The sequence below is a fragment of the Protopterus annectens genome, chromosome 1.part0 (assembly GCF_019279795.1).
Source record: "Protopterus annectens isolate FY-2018-M chromosome 1.part0, PAN1.0, whole genome shotgun sequence".
NCBI classification, from domain to species: Eukaryota; Metazoa; Chordata; order Ceratodontiformes; family Protopteridae; genus Protopterus; species Protopterus annectens.
This window is the reverse complement of record NC_056725.1, coordinates 1,240,675,919-1,240,694,412: the sequence shown is the minus strand read 5'-3', so window position 1 is coordinate 1,240,694,412 and position 18,494 is coordinate 1,240,675,919. Positions and strand designations below refer to the sequence as shown.

The window sequence follows — 18,494 nt, the reverse complement described above, 5'->3', positions numbered from 1 at the left end:
CTTAGGGGCACGCACTCACAAGTTCCTTCCCTCATGGAGACCATGCAAACAACTGTGCAGTGCTTCTTGTGGCTGGGGTAGTCCTCTTGATGTTATTCCCCTGTGGAAGTGAGGGATGGAACAGTGCTGACTGCACATCCCACTCATGGACTGCAGCTAATGGCTACCCTAAAGATGCTCCCTCTTGGATGACCTTTACACCTGATGATGGGGGAATGAATGGGCTGATTCACAAAGAGTTGATGATCAGTGGATACTAGTGGTAAAAAATAATAATAATCAGAAAGAAACCTTCTGTAGCAAACAAATGTTAGGATTCTCTCTACGGATTATTTCTGCTTCAGTACAACTCAGAGTTTTCTCTTGCTCCTGTGCTTAAAGATGCCATGCCTCCACATCCAGCCAGTGCAAGCTGTGAAATCATTCAATGAACTAGAAAAGCACTCTCAGTCTCTGTGCCACCCTGGGATGGAGCTCTAACTATAACCCAAACAACCAGAATTTGATTAGCAGCTCAGTGCAGAAGGAGTTAGGTGGCTGAGGAAGGCGCAAGAGGCTTGTGTCAGTTTGCCCATTCCAGGGGAAGGGCATGAGATTCTACCTGCAGCCTGCCACCTTCTAGTGTAGACAGGTAGCTGTAATCTAGATACAAAGAAGGCTACCAATTGCTTAGTAGCAGGAAAGGCCTGAGTCAAATTGTTGACTGCCTCATAGCAGAAAAGACCTAATCAGGCAAGTCACCATGCATGGTGACTACATTACACACATTTCAGTTAGGGTTCAACTAATCATTGTATAGGTAACAAAAGTTCCTCATCTAGCTGCACATATGATGCCCACCTTCTGCTTCTCACCCTTCATAAAGTGGGGTGGATATAACATTTAAGAAGATGCCGCAAGGCAATTACTCTCTGAACAGGGAGGGCCCACCTGTCATAAGGGTATGGCAAAATTTTGTCAGCCCATGGGAGGAGTATTCATAGGCTCTTGGTAGACCAAAGGACAGACCCCAACAGTGAGGGGTAGGGGGGCCCCCAAAAAAGAACTGTAAACATCAGTAACAGGAGAAACATGTTTTAAATGAAGAGGCAAGGCCTGAGGAGGAGCTAGCTACTGGCTCTAGCTAAGGAGGATTTCTTGGCTTAAACTAAGATCTACTTACCTACCTACTTATCTATATATTTATTGTGTTTAACTGAGAAAGTCCAACTGAGCAAAGTAGTCTTTCAGTGGAGGCCTAGAGGAAAAAAAAGCTCTACAACAATACAAGAATTGTAATGGGTACAAATTATTAGCTCAAGCATATGTTGTTACAATATTTAGAATACTATACAGACAAGCAATTACAGTACAATACATCAAAATATAAAGGGTTTGATACAATAGTATAATGCAAAGCAAGTGATTATACACAACAGATTTTCCCAACACTTCTTTACATCTCCACTATTGCATTTCTATATTTAGAGTCAAGGGCAGCAACAACAAATGCAGGATGGGGTCCCTCAGATTAAAGGTTTGGAAGTTCTAACTATTGCAACTTCTTAACAGCTGAGTATTAAAGACTCTGTTGTGACAACTGATGGCAAACTTGCAATTTTACTGCGGGTTTGTTCTGATTTCACCTTTTGCCCTATTTGCAAGTTAGTGAAGATGGAGAAGGCATACAGTAGGATACGCAGTCTAAAAGGAGACAGCAATGACTACAATTCTAAGTGCCAAGATACAGTTTAGCTTTGTAAAGGACAAGATTACAGGCTTTTTCTGATAACTTGGACGTGTTGGTCAAATTTCAGATTTTTATCTATTATGATTCCTAAGAGATCTGCACTGGTAAGTTGCTGAATCCTGGTGTTACTGACCGAAGATGCATTTATGTTAAGTGCATAGGTTGGGTTTTGAGTTGGTGTGAAAAGGATCAGCTTTAGGGGCACTGAGAAATAACAATGAATGCAAGAGCAATTCTTTAAATATAAGGCCTCGTAGGTTAGTGTTTGGAACTGCATGGGATATTAGGCTGAACATACTACTGCTGAATCATTGTACTACAAAGGCCTGTTTAGTAGGAGTATGTATACCATTACTGAAAATACTGAAAAGGAGTTTCCCTGGAATACAGCCCTCAGGACCTCTTATTTGTGCTGGAAGGCGAGCAGACATAGATTCCTGCCATTTTACAAAATGCATAGGTAGCTGCTAAACCAGGATGAAGTGGTGTAATTTATACCCAGGGAGAAAGTTTGTGCATTAGAAAGATGTACGATACACTAGCAAAAACCTTATGAAGGTTAAGGAGAAGGGTAGACAGCAATTGGCCATTACCCAGGTTTTGGTTTACTGTGTCAAGAAAGGGCAGTCAGGCAGTCTCAGTGTGTACTATGATACGTTTGGAATCCATGTTGTGTAGAGGAAAGGAGTTTGTTATTGGTGAGGTGTAGCACTTGTCTGTGCACAGACTTCTGAAGAGTTGTCAACAGTGATAAGAGAATTGCAATGGCTCAATAGTCTAAGTTCAGTGGAGTTACCTCCTTTATGTAACAGTATAATATTGGGTTTTTCCAGAGTGTATGCATGCAAGATTCTGCTATGGTTCTGTTGATTAGAATGGATACTAGGTATGCTAAAGACTCTGCAACTACTCAGATATACTCAACGAGAACGTTATCAGCTACTACAGTATTAAGTTCTATTTTGTGTAGAAGTGTTCTAATGGTAACTGTAGAAACAGGATGTACAGAAAATATGGAGGTGGTTTTCCTTATACTGGTTGGAGTTGCTGATCTATGGCTATTCTGTTGTTATGCTACAAAGGAGGCAGCTGCTACAATATGTTCATTAATTTTGATAGAAATGGAGTATTTGGATTCTGTGGGCAAAGGATTTTTGTGTGTTTTGCCGTTTTATTAGTCTGTTGATAGTTGCCCAAAATTCCTTTGATTTACTGACTGGAATTTCTTGTTGCCCAAAATTCCTTTGATTTACTGACTGGAATTTCTTGTAAGCTCTTTTTTATCAAAGTAGATCTGTGATTCAGATTGGTTTCTTAGTTGCTTATGCTTTAGTAGGTTATGGGGATTTATTTTTGCACTGCATCCCGGGTCTTATTCCTCTCTCTTATTCTGTTTAGTAGTCGTACTGAGCCACTGGGCTACATGTACTTTTATTTTTCCCTTCAAGGGGGATTGAAGATAAGTAATATAGTATTGTAAGAGATCTCATTAAATTAAGTGTGGGGAAGTTTACAATGGTGTCTGATAAGATAAGTTTGATGATGGTCAGTTAAACTGTCTGGAAGAATTCCATTTTGTACGTTTCTGCCTTGGGTAACACTATCCAGTCAAGGGCAGCACTGTGTGAAGATCTGTCATCAGGTGGGGGCATTAAATAGCTGAGTTAATTCAAAGAGGCTGATATGTGGATCTCGCATAGAGGGTGATGGGGTGCCCAAGACATTGCTGAGGTTGCCCATAATTATTGTTTGTTGCCTTATATTAGTGGTGATCCATGACAAGATGTTTTCTGACAGGAGGACATTATTTCTACTTAGAAAAATGCATAAGCCAGCAATGCTATTTTTTTAATAAGTTACTATGAGGAAAGCAATTACTGTTTCAGCATTATCAAAGGATAGGATTATGTATTGGTGTGTAGTAAGCTGTAGATTGTTTTGGTACATTTACTTATTTATTGACATTTGATCATTAGGAAAGTCCGACTGGGTAGAAGCCCATTTTCAGCAGCGGCCCACGGAGAAAAACTCCAGATTATTTACAAAACATTTTAAGAAAGTACAGTTTTGTACCTACCATAAATGTAGATGTTCGAGTGTAAACATTGCTGCAGTCATTACACTTGGGTTATCCTGCCGTCAGGCGGTCCCGCAGTCGGCCAGAGTTCCAAAGTCTTGGTCTGGCGTCGGTTGATGTCACCTCCTCCCTGACGTCAGTGCGACAGGGGTATATAAGATGCAGCCGATACCATTTTCTTCAATTTTTCTTGCCCCAGATGTCAGGTGCCCCCAAATAGGTAGGCAATACAAATTGCTAGTAAAAAATACAAAAGAAAAGCAAACAACCATTTTTAGTTATCAGCAAATACTTCCCATAGGTAATAAAGAGTATATGCCCTAGGTAAGTACCAGAAAGTAAGAGGGGAAGGAAGGAGGATAACCTGGACTGCAGCAGTGTCAACACTCTAACATCTACATTTATGGTAGGTACAAAACTGTACTATGTTCATCGTGTTACACTGCTGCAGTCATTACAGTTGGGTGGAATCCCAAAGCTGAGGTAGGGAGGCTGGATCTATAAGGCATTAGGGGTGGCTATAAGGCCCTGCAGTACAGCAGTGGCAAAGCCAGCTCTGGATTTGGAGTATAAAGGCAAATGTTAATGTTTGGTGAAGGTATGCACAAAACTCCATGTTGCTGCTTCCAAAATATCCTTGGTAGGTACTCCTCTGAGGTAGGCAGTTGAAGTGGCTGTTGCCCTGGTGGAGTGAGATCTAATGCTGCTAGGTACAGGTTTCCCATGGTGGGTATAGCAGAAACGTATACAGTGTCCTATCCATTTTGAAATAGTCTGCTTTGAAATGGCTTTTCCCTGTGCTCCTGCAGCATATGCTACCAATAATTGCTCACATTTTCTGAAAACTTTGGTTTTGGTCCAAGTGGAAGCGTAACTGTCTGTGAATGTCCAAAGAATGTAGTAGTCTCTTCCCTTTGTTCTGTGGTTGTGGATAAAAAGTTGGCAAGTGAATAGTTTGGTTTAGAGCCACACTTGATACCACTTTTGGCATAAACGTAGGGTTGGTTCTTAAAGACACCCTGTCCTGGTGGAAGATGAGGAAAGGTTCCACTGCCATTAGTGCCTGTAATTCTGAAACTCTTCGTGCCGATGTTATTGCCAGTAACAGAGCAGTTTTCCAAGAGATGTATTTTAATTCTGCTGTGTTAGCTGGCTCAAAAGGAGGTAAAGTTAATTTTTCCAAAACAAAATTCAGGTCTAAAGTAGGTGTTGGTGCTCTACGGGGCGGTCTTATGTTTTTAGCCCTTCTGAGGTATTGTTTGAGCAAAGGATTAGAAAAAAATTGGTGGATCCGTGTTGTAATGAGCAGAGATAGCTGAGGCGTGAATCTTGATGGAAGAAAAAGAGAGGCCCTTGTCCAGCATCTCAGTTAAGTATTGCAGTATCTGAGGAATGTTTGGGACTACAGGGTCAAGGCTGTGCACCTGGTTCCAGGCACAGAATCTCTTCCATTTGTCCGAGTATGTTTTCCTGGTGCTAAGCCTTCTGACTTCCAGAATGACATCCATAACAGCTTTGGAGAGAGGCATTGCTTGCTTGACTAAGGAATTTTCCATGCAGCTAGATTTAAGGTCTTTAGCTGGCTGTGAAGTACCAGACTGTTGTGCTGAGTCAGCAACTGTGGAATTTGTGGTAAAATCCAGGGTGGTTCTTGTGTCAAGTTCTTTAAGACTGGGTTCCAGTGTTGGCGTGGCCAGTCTGGTGCAATCAATATCATTTTTGGCTCTTCTGCCTGGCTTTTATGAGTACCTTTGGAAGGAGAGGTAAAGGGGGGAAAGCGTATACTTGTAGTTTTTTCCAGCTGAATGAGAGGGCATCCACTTTCCATGCTTGTGGATGGTAGCTCCTTGTGCAGAACTTCTGTAATTGGCAGTTCTTTGGGGTAGCAAATAGATCTATGTCCGGGCTCCACCATTTTTGTGTTATCATTCTGAATATTTGTGGGTTCAATTCCCATTCGTGTGGGTCCATAATGTTTCTGCTTAGGTCGTCTGCCAGTGTGTTTTTCTCTCCTGGCAGGAATTGTGCTTGCAGATGAACTTGGTAGTTTAGAGGTGTGTTCCACAAGGTCATGGCTTGTCTGCAGAGGGGGTAGGAGTGTGTGCCCCCTTGCTTGTTTATGTACCACATAACTGTGGTGTTGTCTGTCTTGAATAGTAATTGTCCTGGATGCAGTAGGTCTTTGAAAGCTATAATAGCATTTTATACAGCTAGCATCTCTTTTTGATTGATGTGGAGATGTCTTTGCTCTGTGGGCCACTCGCCCTGGATACATTTTCCTGCCATGTGTGCTCCCCAGGCGTAATCCGATGCATCTGTTGTCAGTGTTTGCTTGGCTGTGGGTTGAGTGAAAGGCTGTCCCTTGTTGAGGTGACAAGCTTGTGCCCACCATCGAAACTCCTGTTGTAGGCAAGGAATTAGTGGTATAACTGTTTCCAAACTTTGACACTGTTGAGACCATACACTCTTTAGGTACCATTGTAGTTTCCTCATATGCAGTCTGGCATATGGAATTAGTAGTATGCAAGATGCCATGTAGCCCAAGGCCTGCAGAATTTTTCTTGCAGGGAGTTGGGTCTTTGTTGCCATTAATTGAAAATATTTAGTCAGTTGTCCTTGCTTGTCTGGCGTGAGATAAGCCATCTGGGCCGTTGTGTTCAAGCTGGCACCCAGGAATATTATCTGTTGTGAGGGCACTAGTTTTGATTTCTTTTCATTTACTGTGTATCCCAGGCAACTTAATAACTTTTTTACGTATGCCAGATGCTTTAGTAGAATGTCCTTGCTCTCTGCTTGAATCAGGCAGTCGTCCATGTATGGATAAATTTGAATTCCTTTTTGCCTGCAAAATGCAATTACTGGTGCCAGGCACTTTGTGAAGACCCTGGGCGCAGTAGATAAGCCAAAGGGCAGTGCAGAGAATTGATAGTGCATTGAACCAGCTAGAAATCTGAGGTATCTTCTGCAATTTTGTCTGATAGGGACATGCAGGTATGCCTCTTTGAGGTCCAAAGTCACGAGCCAAGCTTTCTTGCCCAGCATGGGAAGAAGCTGCTGTAGTGTCAACATCTTGAATTTCGGAACATCCAGGTAAGTGTTTAGTGTAGAAAGGTCCAGAATGGGTCTCCAGGCTTTGTCCTTTCTGGGAACCAGAAAGAATCTTGAGTAAAATCCTTGTCCTTGTTCCTGTGGTGGTACCTTTTGAATAGCTCTCATGTCCATGAGTGCTGTAATTTGTTTTTGAGCCTCTGCCCATTGATTTGGTGGCAGATTTGGCATTCCTTTTAGCCTTGGAAAGGTGTGGAAATGGAACCTGTAACCTTGAGATACAATGTTGAGAACTGATTTGTCTTTGGTGATGCAATGCCAGTTGTGATAGAAAAGTGCCAGTTTTCCTCCTAAGGGGGCTGCCAAGAGAGAGCTGTTTGGCAGCTGTAGTGGAAAGTCATTGAGGCTGTTTTTTATAAGGTTGAGGCCTGTCTTCCCCTTCTTTTTGGCCTGGTGTGCCCCATTGTCGAGGCCTGTAAGGGCCTTGCGTCTGACCTCTACCTTTTGGACGTCTGTATCTGCCCCTTTGAGGTCTATCTGTGACTGGAAAGGACCAATTCTTTGTTGGCCAATTTCTGCTACAACGAGGAGGCTGAACCTGTAAGAAATCTTTCACCGTTTGCATAGATTTTGCCTTATACTCCATCTTCTTTAATACCTCCTCTGCCTTAACTCCAAACAGCACATCCCACTGCAAAGGTGCATCCAATAGTTTGACCTTAACATGATCTAGTAACATATGTTCTTTTAACCAAGCATGCCTTATAATGGACAGAGCCTGTAACTGCTGCTCTACAGGAGGCCTCTAAGGAATCAAACCCACATTGCAAACTATGTTTTCCTACTTGTTCAGCTGCATGCAATAAATCCTGCATTTCTTTTAAGTTAGGAGGATCTGAATCTGGAAGCATCTTTTGTTTTAACTGAGATATCAAAAATTGCTGATATTTTAGCATGTGAAACTGGCAATTCAAGGCTCTCACTGCTAAAGTGGCAGACGTATATACCTTCTTTCCCCATCTGTCTAATGCTCTGGAATCTCTGTCAGAGGGAACTGGGTTTTTTGCTGATGAGGTCTTAATCCCTTTGGGTCCCTGAGAAATAGTTTCAGGGTCAGCAACAGGGCTTTTGTACACAAATTTGTGATAGTCATGGACTCTGTAATATCTATCAGTTTTAACTGGGGCTGGGGGTAAGGAGTCAGGGTTCAAACTGGATTCAGTGTACACATCATCCACAATGTCTAAAACTGGTGGGATAGCAAGGGGTCTGTGTTGGGGCAATAAAAGGAAGTCTCTGAGTCTTTTCTTGGATTCTGAGTAATCCTGGCCTTCCCAATGGAAATGCTCTCTCATGGTATGTAAGGTTTCCCCAAAGGGGTAATCCTCAGGCGGAGAGACTGATGGAATTGATTCCTCAGCATCAGAATCCTCATAAGGGGGTAAAGAATATCCTAGGTCCGAGGAAGAGTCAGAGGAAATGGACACCTGGTCAGAAGATTCATAGTCTGCATCCTGCCTGGGCCTTTTATCAGGAGGGGGATGGGACCCCCTGATCAGGGTGATTAGGTCCTCGGCCATTTTTAGCATTCGTTTCTTAGGCATGGAAGCCTGTCCTGGAGAGAGAGTTGTGTCTGTTTCTTAGCCTTTAAGGGGGGCTTAGACTTAACAGAGGGTTTAATAGTTAACTGGGTAGGTCTGAAAACACCCTCTGTAGCTGTGGATTGCTCAGCTACTTCGGTTTCCTCTGTAGGTTTAGGATCGGTAAACTGAAGGCCTAGTGCGTCCGAAGGGCCAGCCAGCTCCACGTGGGAGTCGGAGGCAGTCTGTGGTTCTGTGGAAGCAGTCGTCAGGGGCTGCGTAGGCGCCTCGCTGAAAACCGGAGAACCGGTGACTGGCCTAGAAGAGGCCCCGTCATCCGTTTTGGGCCTCGGATGCCTGTCCTTGTCCGTGCGCTTTTTATGCATTGCGGTCGTCGGAATTTCCGACGGCATGGTGTAATTGAATTTTCTATCAAAATAATGTCAGGCAAAATCAAACCGATGTTTAATAGTGCGCTTGTTAAACCTAGCACAAAACCGACAACCAATGACGTCGTGGTCAGAGCCTAGGCATGGAATACAATAGGAGTGGAAATCCTTATGAGGTATTTGCTTCCCACAAGAAATACAGTTATTAACTTTTACTGACATCGGTCTGAGGCAAGAAAAAGTTTCCCCAACGGGGTACTTAGCTTTTTTAGAAGACTTTAGTTCTGGATTCGGAATGAAAATCTCAGGAGTCGGCCTACCAGCACTTGCGAACGGCTTCTGCTTTGGGCACCACGCGGCAAGAAAGACTGAAGAAAATGGCATCAGCTGCATCTTATATACCCCTGTCGCACTGACGTCAGGGAGGAGGCGACAGCAACCGATGCCGGACCACGACTTTGGAACTCTGGCCGACTGCGGGACCGCTTGACGGCAGGATAACCCAAGTGTAATGACTGCAGCAGTGTAACACGATGAACATCAAAAATTTTACAATCTTCAAAAATAAAACAAAAACATCTACAGTTTAAATAACTGTAACAAATTAGATGCAAGAATCAATACAAGTTATATGACAATCATTTAACATTTAAAGAGATTTTAGACAGTTTGTAGAGAAATTAAAGGTAAGTTAGTCTAATGCAAAACACATATTGCAATATGAGGTGAGGGAAAACAGACTTGTACATTTACAGAGAAAATCAGGGAAAAGAATTTGATAAAAGTAAGGAAGTAAGTGAAGAAGGGAGAGTAAGGAGGTATAAGGGATGAAAAGGTACTTGTTCACATTTTTATAGTTTACGTTAGTTTTGAGCAAGAAGAGAACAGAGCCAGACATTAGCTAGGAAGTCTTTCAGAGTGATTTCTGAAAGATGGGAGGGAAGGTATTGACCTGATGGATGCAGGTAAGAAGTTCCAGGCCTCAGCAACCTTGCATGAGTACAGAAAATGCCCAGCAGATTTGCTAGGTTTGCAGACAGAGAGGTGTTTTTGGTCACTGGATCACAATTACCAACTGGGAACATAGTTATGTAGAATGTTTTTAAGTGCTAGGCAGGCAGATGGATGCTGGATAATTTTATAGGTGGTAAGAAGCTGTATACGCTAGTTGATGAAGCAGTTCTAATCAATTTAGGCTTTTTAGTGCTATACAGTGGCAGGTTCTGAAAGGGATATTGGCTGTAAATTTAGCAGCTTTGTTATAGCATTGTTCAGGTTTTAATTTTTGTGACTCCTGGAGGTAAGGATGGGAGAGCCAAAAATAAGTGTGAGGAGGAGATAAGTAGTGGCAAGTGTAATTTTAGTTGCGCTGGTGAGAAAGTTTTTATCTCTGTAAAGCATACCTAGTTTTTCATGAGATTTTTATGCAATTTTGTATATGCAAGTTCAATGTAAGATCATCATCAAATAATCACCCCTAATAATTTGCTATGAGAAGTGACTTTAATGGTTGTATTGTCAAGAGAGGGCTTTAAATTTTGTTTTTTTTTTCCCCCCGAGAAAGAGACTTGATGGAAAAACTAGTAGTATGGTCTTTTTTGGGTTGAACACGAGTTTTGAGTTAAGAAAACATGTTTCAATGGCTGTTAAAGCTTCTGGATTTAATTTTTTGGAGGTGTACCATGTTGTCAGATGTGCAAATGGCAGTGGAATCATCTACATACTATATTAGGGTGGCCAGTTGTGTGGATGTGTAGTCGGTGTTGGTGAAAATGTTAAAGAGGAGGGGGCCACGGATACAGCCTTGTGGTACATCAGTAGTGACTAGGAGGTAAGGAGAGAGTGTGGAGTGCCATTTTACTAACTGATACCTATTTGACAAGCAGCTTTTGAACCACAGAAGGGTGAGCTGAGAGAGACCTAGTGAGGACATTTATAGTAGAAGTTCGCTGTGATAAAACCATGTTGAAGGCTTTAGACAAGTTTTGAAATAAGGAAGAGACAAGTCTACCATTATCTCTAGCTTTACTGACAGTATACAAAAGCTACTCCCCTGTACATTTTTATTTATTTCAAATTATACAATGACCCCCCCCCCTATTAATATTCCAAAATGTGCACACTGATTGGCCAGCGTGCCCGTTGTAAATCCCACAATATACCAACGGAAAAAGGTCCGATCGCTCAGACTTTTTTCAGTTGGTATAAAGTGCTCAAAACATTTTTTTTTTTAGCAAATAAAAAAAAAAAAGAAAGAAAAAAACGGAGCAACGGAGACTTTCTTTTCTCCATTGCTTCTGTTTTAAAGCATTGATGTACTGGGTATACGTGGGACACAAGTCCCATACGCATGCTCAGTACATCAAAACAAGGAAGCAGTGTACCACAACCAGTGGAACAGTAATGCGCCGTTATACAAAGACATTAAGAAAAGTAAGTATTTTTTTTCTTAAATAATGTCATTGTATTATAATAGCAAAAACCGACTCCGTGGTTGTGATATACTGAAATTTACCCATGGTTGGCTTTATTTAATCACTCAGGCTTTGCCCTCGTGATTAAACCACACCAACTGTGGGTAAATCTTCAATATACCACACCATGTCGTCGGTTATTGCTTAATTATACTATAGCACTGAGAAGTAATTTCCTCATCTTTGAGGGTTGGTTTAAGTCATGCCTCAGAGATAATTAGTATAGTGGAATTATGTATACGAATCCAGGCATGTAAGTCAGTGATTCTGTTGCATAGGCTATCTACACTGAGGTAAGCTATTTTAAGGGCTAGAGAAGATTTTTGCTAAATGCATTTTTGCAGTTCTGCAGTGGAGTGGTAGAAGAATTTTTTCTGTGATCAGCTGGGCCTTGGACAGGATGGAAGTCACCTGGCTTTAGTAAACTGGCTAGATGATGTTGCTGTTCTAAGGGAGGCTTGGTTGGATTATGCCATTTTCTGATTATGTAGCAACCAGTAATACAAAGACAGTTTCTGCTCCTTTGAGTAACTGACCTTTTTGATGACAAAGGTTTGACCATTTTTTAAGGTTATGCGAGGTGAAAATGTATGTGAGGTTTTGATGAGAAATGGGGCTGTGGATTCTCAGTAATAATGAGTTCCTGTACTGGGTAGTGGTAACAGGTGATGTATGCCAGGATTAACAGGGCTTGGAAAGATATTACTGTTCGCCAGGTCATGAAGGTATCAGTATAAGCAACAGTTAAAGGCAAGAAAGAAGGAGTAAGAATAGACCATTTCCCACAGTATCAGAGAGCAGAAAGCAAGAAAACACAGTTTCTAGTAACCAAGGGGGATAAAAGGCTGAGTTCTGGTCTCTAACTCAGGCAGAGAATCAGAGAAGGTATGTCCAGAAATCATGCCAGCCACAGCAGACAGAACTCATCCATCTCCGATTTTCCTTTGTCCCGTTAAGCGAAGGGGTAAAGAGGGAAGAAACTGAAGTTAAGGGAGAGAGTCGTACTTTAATGTGTGGCAAAAAGTCTGTCCAGTCTATATGAAGTCTGCTACCAGAAGACCATGGCACAAATTAATTCTCTTTCCCTATACTCAGCATGATGCATTCAGCCCTCAGAAAAATTCACAGCAAACTAACTTCCCCAAGGATATGAACAGCTGTGATGTTCTGGTCTATAGCCCACTGCCAAACCCAAAGCATCTCTCTCTGAACAAGGGATATGAATGCACACTACCAAGTCTGTTTATCTACCCCACTACAGACAGATTACGAGATGTAGGCTGGAAGTGTACTGATATCAAACTAACTTCCACTCAATGCATTTAGGTTTAGGGACAGTATCTAAAACTACAGCTATTGATGCGGTGCTTTATCTGCTAAAAGTCCACTTCCCCTTAGCTAGAGAGGAGCCTAGGTGAAATGCTCAAGTTTCAAGTAAAAACTCAGTTTTGCTACAAGAAAAAGCTCACATTCAGACTGGTGAGGGATGATCTAAAAACTACAGTTGTGTACACTTACCAGAAATGTAGATGACAAGAGTGTATTCACTGCTGCAGTCATTACATTTGGGTTATCCCTGCCAGGGTAGCCCTCGGCCATCCCGAATACCAGAGGCTTAGTATTTCTGCGTCGGTTGCTGTCACTTCAGGACTGACATCAGTCGTCAGTAGTAAAAAGTAAGGCACCCGATGCCATTACATCAGTTTTTCTTGCCCTTTCAGGAGCCCCCCCCCCCCAACTGGGAGCCAGGTTATGGTGGAAGAACCCCACCAGTAGAAAGTAAATACCAAAATGTCCCTTGTAAGGAGACAGAAGAAAGAAGAGGGGTATGGAGGGATGGAAACCAGGAGTGCAACAGTGAATACACTCGAACATCAATATTTATGCTAAGTGTACACAACTGTACTATGTTCTTCGTGTTTCACTGCTGCAGTCATCACATTTGGGTTGATTCCCAAAGCTGAGGAAAAAGGTGGAGGCAGTCAAGGAGACTAGGGGCTGACTAGCATGCCCTGCAAGACTGCAGAGGCAAACCCTGCCCTGGATTTGGAGAAAATAGGCAGGTGGTAATGTTTGGTGAAAGTGTGAACAGATGTCCACGTGGCAGCCTCCAGGATGTCCCTGATGGGGACTCCTCTGAAGAAAGCTGCAGAGGTGGAGGCTGCTCTGGTGGAGTGAGTCCTGACCCCCTTAGGGGGAGGCTTTCCATGTCGATTGTAACAGAAAAGAATGCAGTGTGCTATTCATTTGGAAATTATTTGTTTGGAGATGGCTTTGCCCTCTGCCTCTGCAGCAAAGCTAACCAGCAACTGATCATACTTTCTGAAGGATTAAGTCCTGTCTAGATAAAATATGAGCTGTCTGTGCACATCTAGAGAGTGTGCAGGATCCTTTCCCCCTTGTTCTGTGGGTTAGGGAAAAAGGTGGGCAAATTAATGGATTGGTTGAGAGCCACACTGGACACCACTTTGGGCATGAAGGATGGGTTAGTTCTGAGGGAAACCCTGTCAGCATGGAAGATGATGAAGGGCTCCACAGCCATGAGCGCTTGTAGCACAGAGACCCTTCTGGCTGAAGTGATGGCCAGAAGGAAAGCTGTCTTCCAAGAGAGAAATTTTAACTCTGCTGAAGATGCTGGTTTTAAGGGGGGGCAGGGAGAGCTTTTCTAACACAAAGTTAAGGTCTTAAGCTAAGGTAGGTGTTCTTCTGGGTGCCCTCAAGTTGCTAGCCCCTCTTAGGAATTGTTTAATCAGAGGGTGTAAGAAAAGGGGCTGCTCAGTGGGGAAATGAGCAGAGATAGCAGAGGCATGGATTTTAATAGAGGAAAAAGAGAGACCACTGTGTAGCAGGTCAGCTAAGTAATCCAGGATGAGAGGGAGGGAGGGCTGTCCCGTATCGGCGCCCTTAGCCTGAATCCAGGTGCAGAACCTTTTCCATTTGCCAGCATAGGACTTTCTAGTGCGTGGGCGTCTGGCCTCACGTACATCTAGAAACTGTTTACTTAGGTTAGCAGATTTATCAGTGGTTAGGGAATAAGCCAAGCTGCAAATTGAGGGTCTGCAATTGGGGATGCATGAATTCTCCTACTCTCTGGGTCAGGAGGGTTGGGGTCTGAGTGAGATGCCATGGTGGCAAAGGGGACAGGCTGCGCAGCAGTGGGTACCAGTGCTGGCGAGGCTAGTCTCAAGCAATAAGAATTGTCCTTGTTTTTTCCTCCCTTATTTTCAGCAGTACCCTGGGGATGAGAGGTAGTGGAGGAAAGGCACAGGCCGATAGACTGACCCAGGGGAAGGACAGAACATCCACTTTCCAAGCCATGCAGTGATGCTCCCTGGTGCAGAACTTGCTGAGCTGATGGTTGGGGTGGGAGGCAAAGAGGTTGACCTTTGGGGTGCCTCATTTCTGAGTTATTAGGGTGAAAGTTCTTTTGTCTAGTTGCCTCTCGTGTGGGTCCAGAAGATTTCTGCTTAAGTGGTCTGCCAGAGAGTTTAGAGAACCTGGCAGGAATTCTGCTAACAGATGGAGTTGCATGGCAGAGGCTGTGTGCCAAACAGTCATGACCAGCCTGCATAGAAGGTAGGAGTGAGTCCCTCCCCCACTTGTTGATATACCACATCACAGTGGTGTTGGCTGTTTTGATCAGGAGAGCCCCTGGGGAGAGAAGGGGCTTGAAAGCTGTCAAAGCGTGCTGGACGGCTAACATCTCTTTTTGGTTGATGTACAGATGGATTTGCTGTGGGCTCCATTGGCCCTGTACGCACCTGCCATCCAGGTGTGCACCCCAGGCACAGTCTGATGCATCTGTGATGAGGGTCTGGGCGGCGGGGGGGGGGTGAGAAAGGTAGTCCCTTGGTGTAGGACCATGCTGCTGCCCACCAAAGAAAATCTTACCTGAGGCAAGGTATCATGGGTAAAAGAGTTTCCAGGTCTTTAGAGTGTTGACACCAAAGGCTTTTTAGGTACCATTGAAGTTTCCTCATATGCAGTCTGGCATACTGAATGAGTAGAATGAAAGATGCCATGAACTCCAGAGCTTGCAGGATTTTCCTTGCAGATAACTGGGGTCTGGTGGCTAGTTGAGAGAAGTAGGCTGTCACGTAAGTTTGCTTCTCTGGTGTAAGGAATGTCATCTGGGATACTGTGCCCAGGCATGCTCCCAGGAATATAATCCTTTGGGTGGGTACTTGTTTGGATTTCTTTTCATTGATTGTGTACCCTAGGGAGGTCAGTAGGGACTTTACAAAGGCCAGGTGCTTGAGCAGCTTTTCCTGACTGTCTTCCAGAATTAGGCAGTCGTCTACGTATGGGTAAATTTGGATATTCTTTGTCTGCAAAAGGCAATGGCTGGAGCCAGACATTTTGTGAAAACTTTGGGAGCAGTAGATAAGCCAAAGGGAAGTGCAGAGAACTGAACATGCAGAGATCCTGCCCTGAAACGGAGATATTTCCTGCATGATTCCCTGATAGGAATGTGGAGGTAGGTCTCTTTTAGATCTAGGGTGGCTAGCCAAGCATCCCTGGAGAGCATGGGTAGCAGCTGATGGAGGGTGAGCATTTTGAATTTTGGTATCACCAGGAAGGTGTTTAGAATGGATAGATTGAGCATGGGGTGCCAGGTGCCCTCTTTTCTGGGTACCACAAAAAGTCTGGAGTAGAAACCTTGGCCTTTCTGTTCTGCAGGAACATGCTCTATTGCCCTCACAGAGAGTAGGGAAAGGACTTGCTTTTGCACCTCTGCCCACTGATTTGGAGGTAGATCTGGGAACCCTTTTGGAGTTGGAAGGGTGTGGAAAGAAAATTTGTATCCCTGGGACACTATGCTGAGGACCCAGCGGTCAGTGGTAATGGTGGCCCAGGTGCTTGTGTGAAAGGAGAGTTTTCCTCCTAGGGGTAAGTGAAGGTGGGCAGAGAGAGGGGGTGGAGGAGAAGAGACATTGTGAGTTCTTACCATGAGGGAGTGGCTTAGAAATCCCTGTTTTTTGAAGTGGAAGAATTCCACTGTTTTGATCTCTGCATTCCCTGTGGCTGCTGTCTGGGGAGGTCTGCTTCCACGGGGTCTGGGCTGAACTGACCTGGTGGGACCAGGAAAGGACCAGTGCTTTGAGGGGTAATGCCTGCTGAACTTGGGTGGCTGGACCTGTAAGAAATCCTTAACTGTCTGCATAGATTTAGCTTTTTCGTCCATTTTTTTTAAGACCTCCTCTGCCTTAGTGCCAAATAAGTTGTCTTTGTGCAAGGGTGCATCCAATAATTTAGATTTAACATGGTCTGGCAAGGGCTGTTCCTTAAGCCATGCATGCCTTCTAAGGACAGAACTGGTGACTGCTGCCCTGCAAGAAGCTTCTAGGGCATCAAAACCACAGTGTGTTTAATTACATGACTTGCCGAATGCATGAACTCTTGTAACTCTTTAGATTCTGCACAAGCAGGAAAGGAAGACACTTTTTGTTTGAGGGGTTTCAGGGTATGTTGCTGAAATTTTAGCATATGGAACTGTCAGTTTAGTGTTCTGATAGCAAAAGTAGCAGAGGTGTATACTTTTTTACCCGATCTCTCTAGTGCTCAGGAATCCCTATCTGAGGGGGTGGGATTCTTAGCAGTGGTTGCTTTAATTCCTTTAGGCCCTTGAGAAATTATTTCAAGGTCAGTAGTAGGATTTTTAAAAAGAAATTTGTGTGAGTCAGGGACTCTGTAATACCGGTCAGGTTTGCTGGGTCCAGGAAGGAGGGTGTCAGGAGTCAAACTGGATTCCAGGAATCGTCCACAAAATCCAGGACTGGTGGAACAGCCAGGGGTCTGTGCTGTGGAAGATCTAAGAATTCCCTGAGTCTGATGGTAGTCCTGACATTCCCATTGGAAATGCTTCCTTAAGGTATGAAGGGTTTCCCCAAAGGAAACGTCCTCGGGGGGAGAGCCTGATGGAATGGAGTCCTCTGCATCAGAATCCTCATAAGCAGAGAGGAGTTGCATGTCTTCATATTCAGATGCATCACAGTCATCAGACTCCTGTTCAGACAAAACTACTGGGGACAGATCTCTTTTCCTTTTGGAAGGGGTAACTTGGCTTCCCCTAATCAGCATGATAAGGTCTTCCACCATTTTAAGCATTTGAGACTGAGGCAAGGATGCAGGGGCTTGAGATTGGGTTGTCAGTTTCTTGGGTGTGGTTTGTACCCTGGGCCTTAGAAACTTGGTAGTTTTCGAAAGAACAGTAGACTCGAAATAAGTCATCGGTTTGTGTCGAGAATCGGTAGTGTGAAGTACTTCCTCGGAAGCCGGTGCCTGCTCAGCGGCTCTGGGCCCATCCAAGGGAGAGCCAACCACAGGATCCTTAGTCAAAGAAGAGTTTTGCAGCATACCAGATTCCGAAAAGGTCTTGTTAGCAGCCTGCGAATCCACAGAAGCTGGCATCAGGGGTTGTGAAAGCACCTCTCTGAGGAACGGAGAACTGACTTCTAGCTTAACGGAAGCGTCGTCGGTAGGTTTGGACTTGTGCGGCCTGTCTCTGTCTTTATCCTTACGTTTTTTCAGAAGATCTGCTGTCGGAAGGCTTACTGAAGCCAAATCAGAATTCGAGGACTGTAAGCGAAAATATCTAGCTATAATAAAGGCCCGATGATGTATAGTTCTGGTGTTGAACAAAGCACAAATGCGACAGCGGGGGACATCGTTGTCTGGGCCCTAAGCAAGTGACGCAGTAAGAATGAAAGTCTCGGTGTGGTATTTACTTTCCACAGGCGAGACAATTTGACATTGGTTAGTGCAAGAAAGAAGGATCCCCAACGGGGTAATTTGCTTTAGAAGACTTCAGCTTCAATTCGGAAGATGAAACTCAGGTAGCGGCCGACCGGCACTCGTGCGAACCGCTTTTGCTTCGGGATCCGCGGCAAGAAAGACTGATGTAATGGCATCGGCTGCCTTACTTTATACTACTGATGACCTGACGTCAGTCCTGAAGCGATAGCAACTGACGCAGAAATACTAAGCCTCTGGTATTCGGGCTGGCTGAGGGCTACCCTGGCAAGGATAACACAAATGTGATGACTGCAACAGTGAAACACGAAGAACATCCACAGAGTTCAAGAAGCGTGGTAATAGCTTCAGAGAAACTCACACTTCACAGTCTACAGCACCAGCCACAAACTTAGACAAGAGAAGCGCACAGTGAAGATAACGACTACTATACGGTTGAAAAGG

At 43.9% G+C, this 18,494-nt stretch overlaps 1 protein-coding gene across 1 annotated transcript in view; it reads right to left on the bottom strand.

The window, feature by feature from the left end:
• HACE1 (HECT domain and ankyrin repeat containing E3 ubiquitin protein ligase 1) overlaps positions 1–18,494 on the bottom strand; it is a gene marked incomplete in the record, with an annotated part of 1,502,717 nt that overhangs the window by 896,474 nt on the left and 587,749 nt on the right.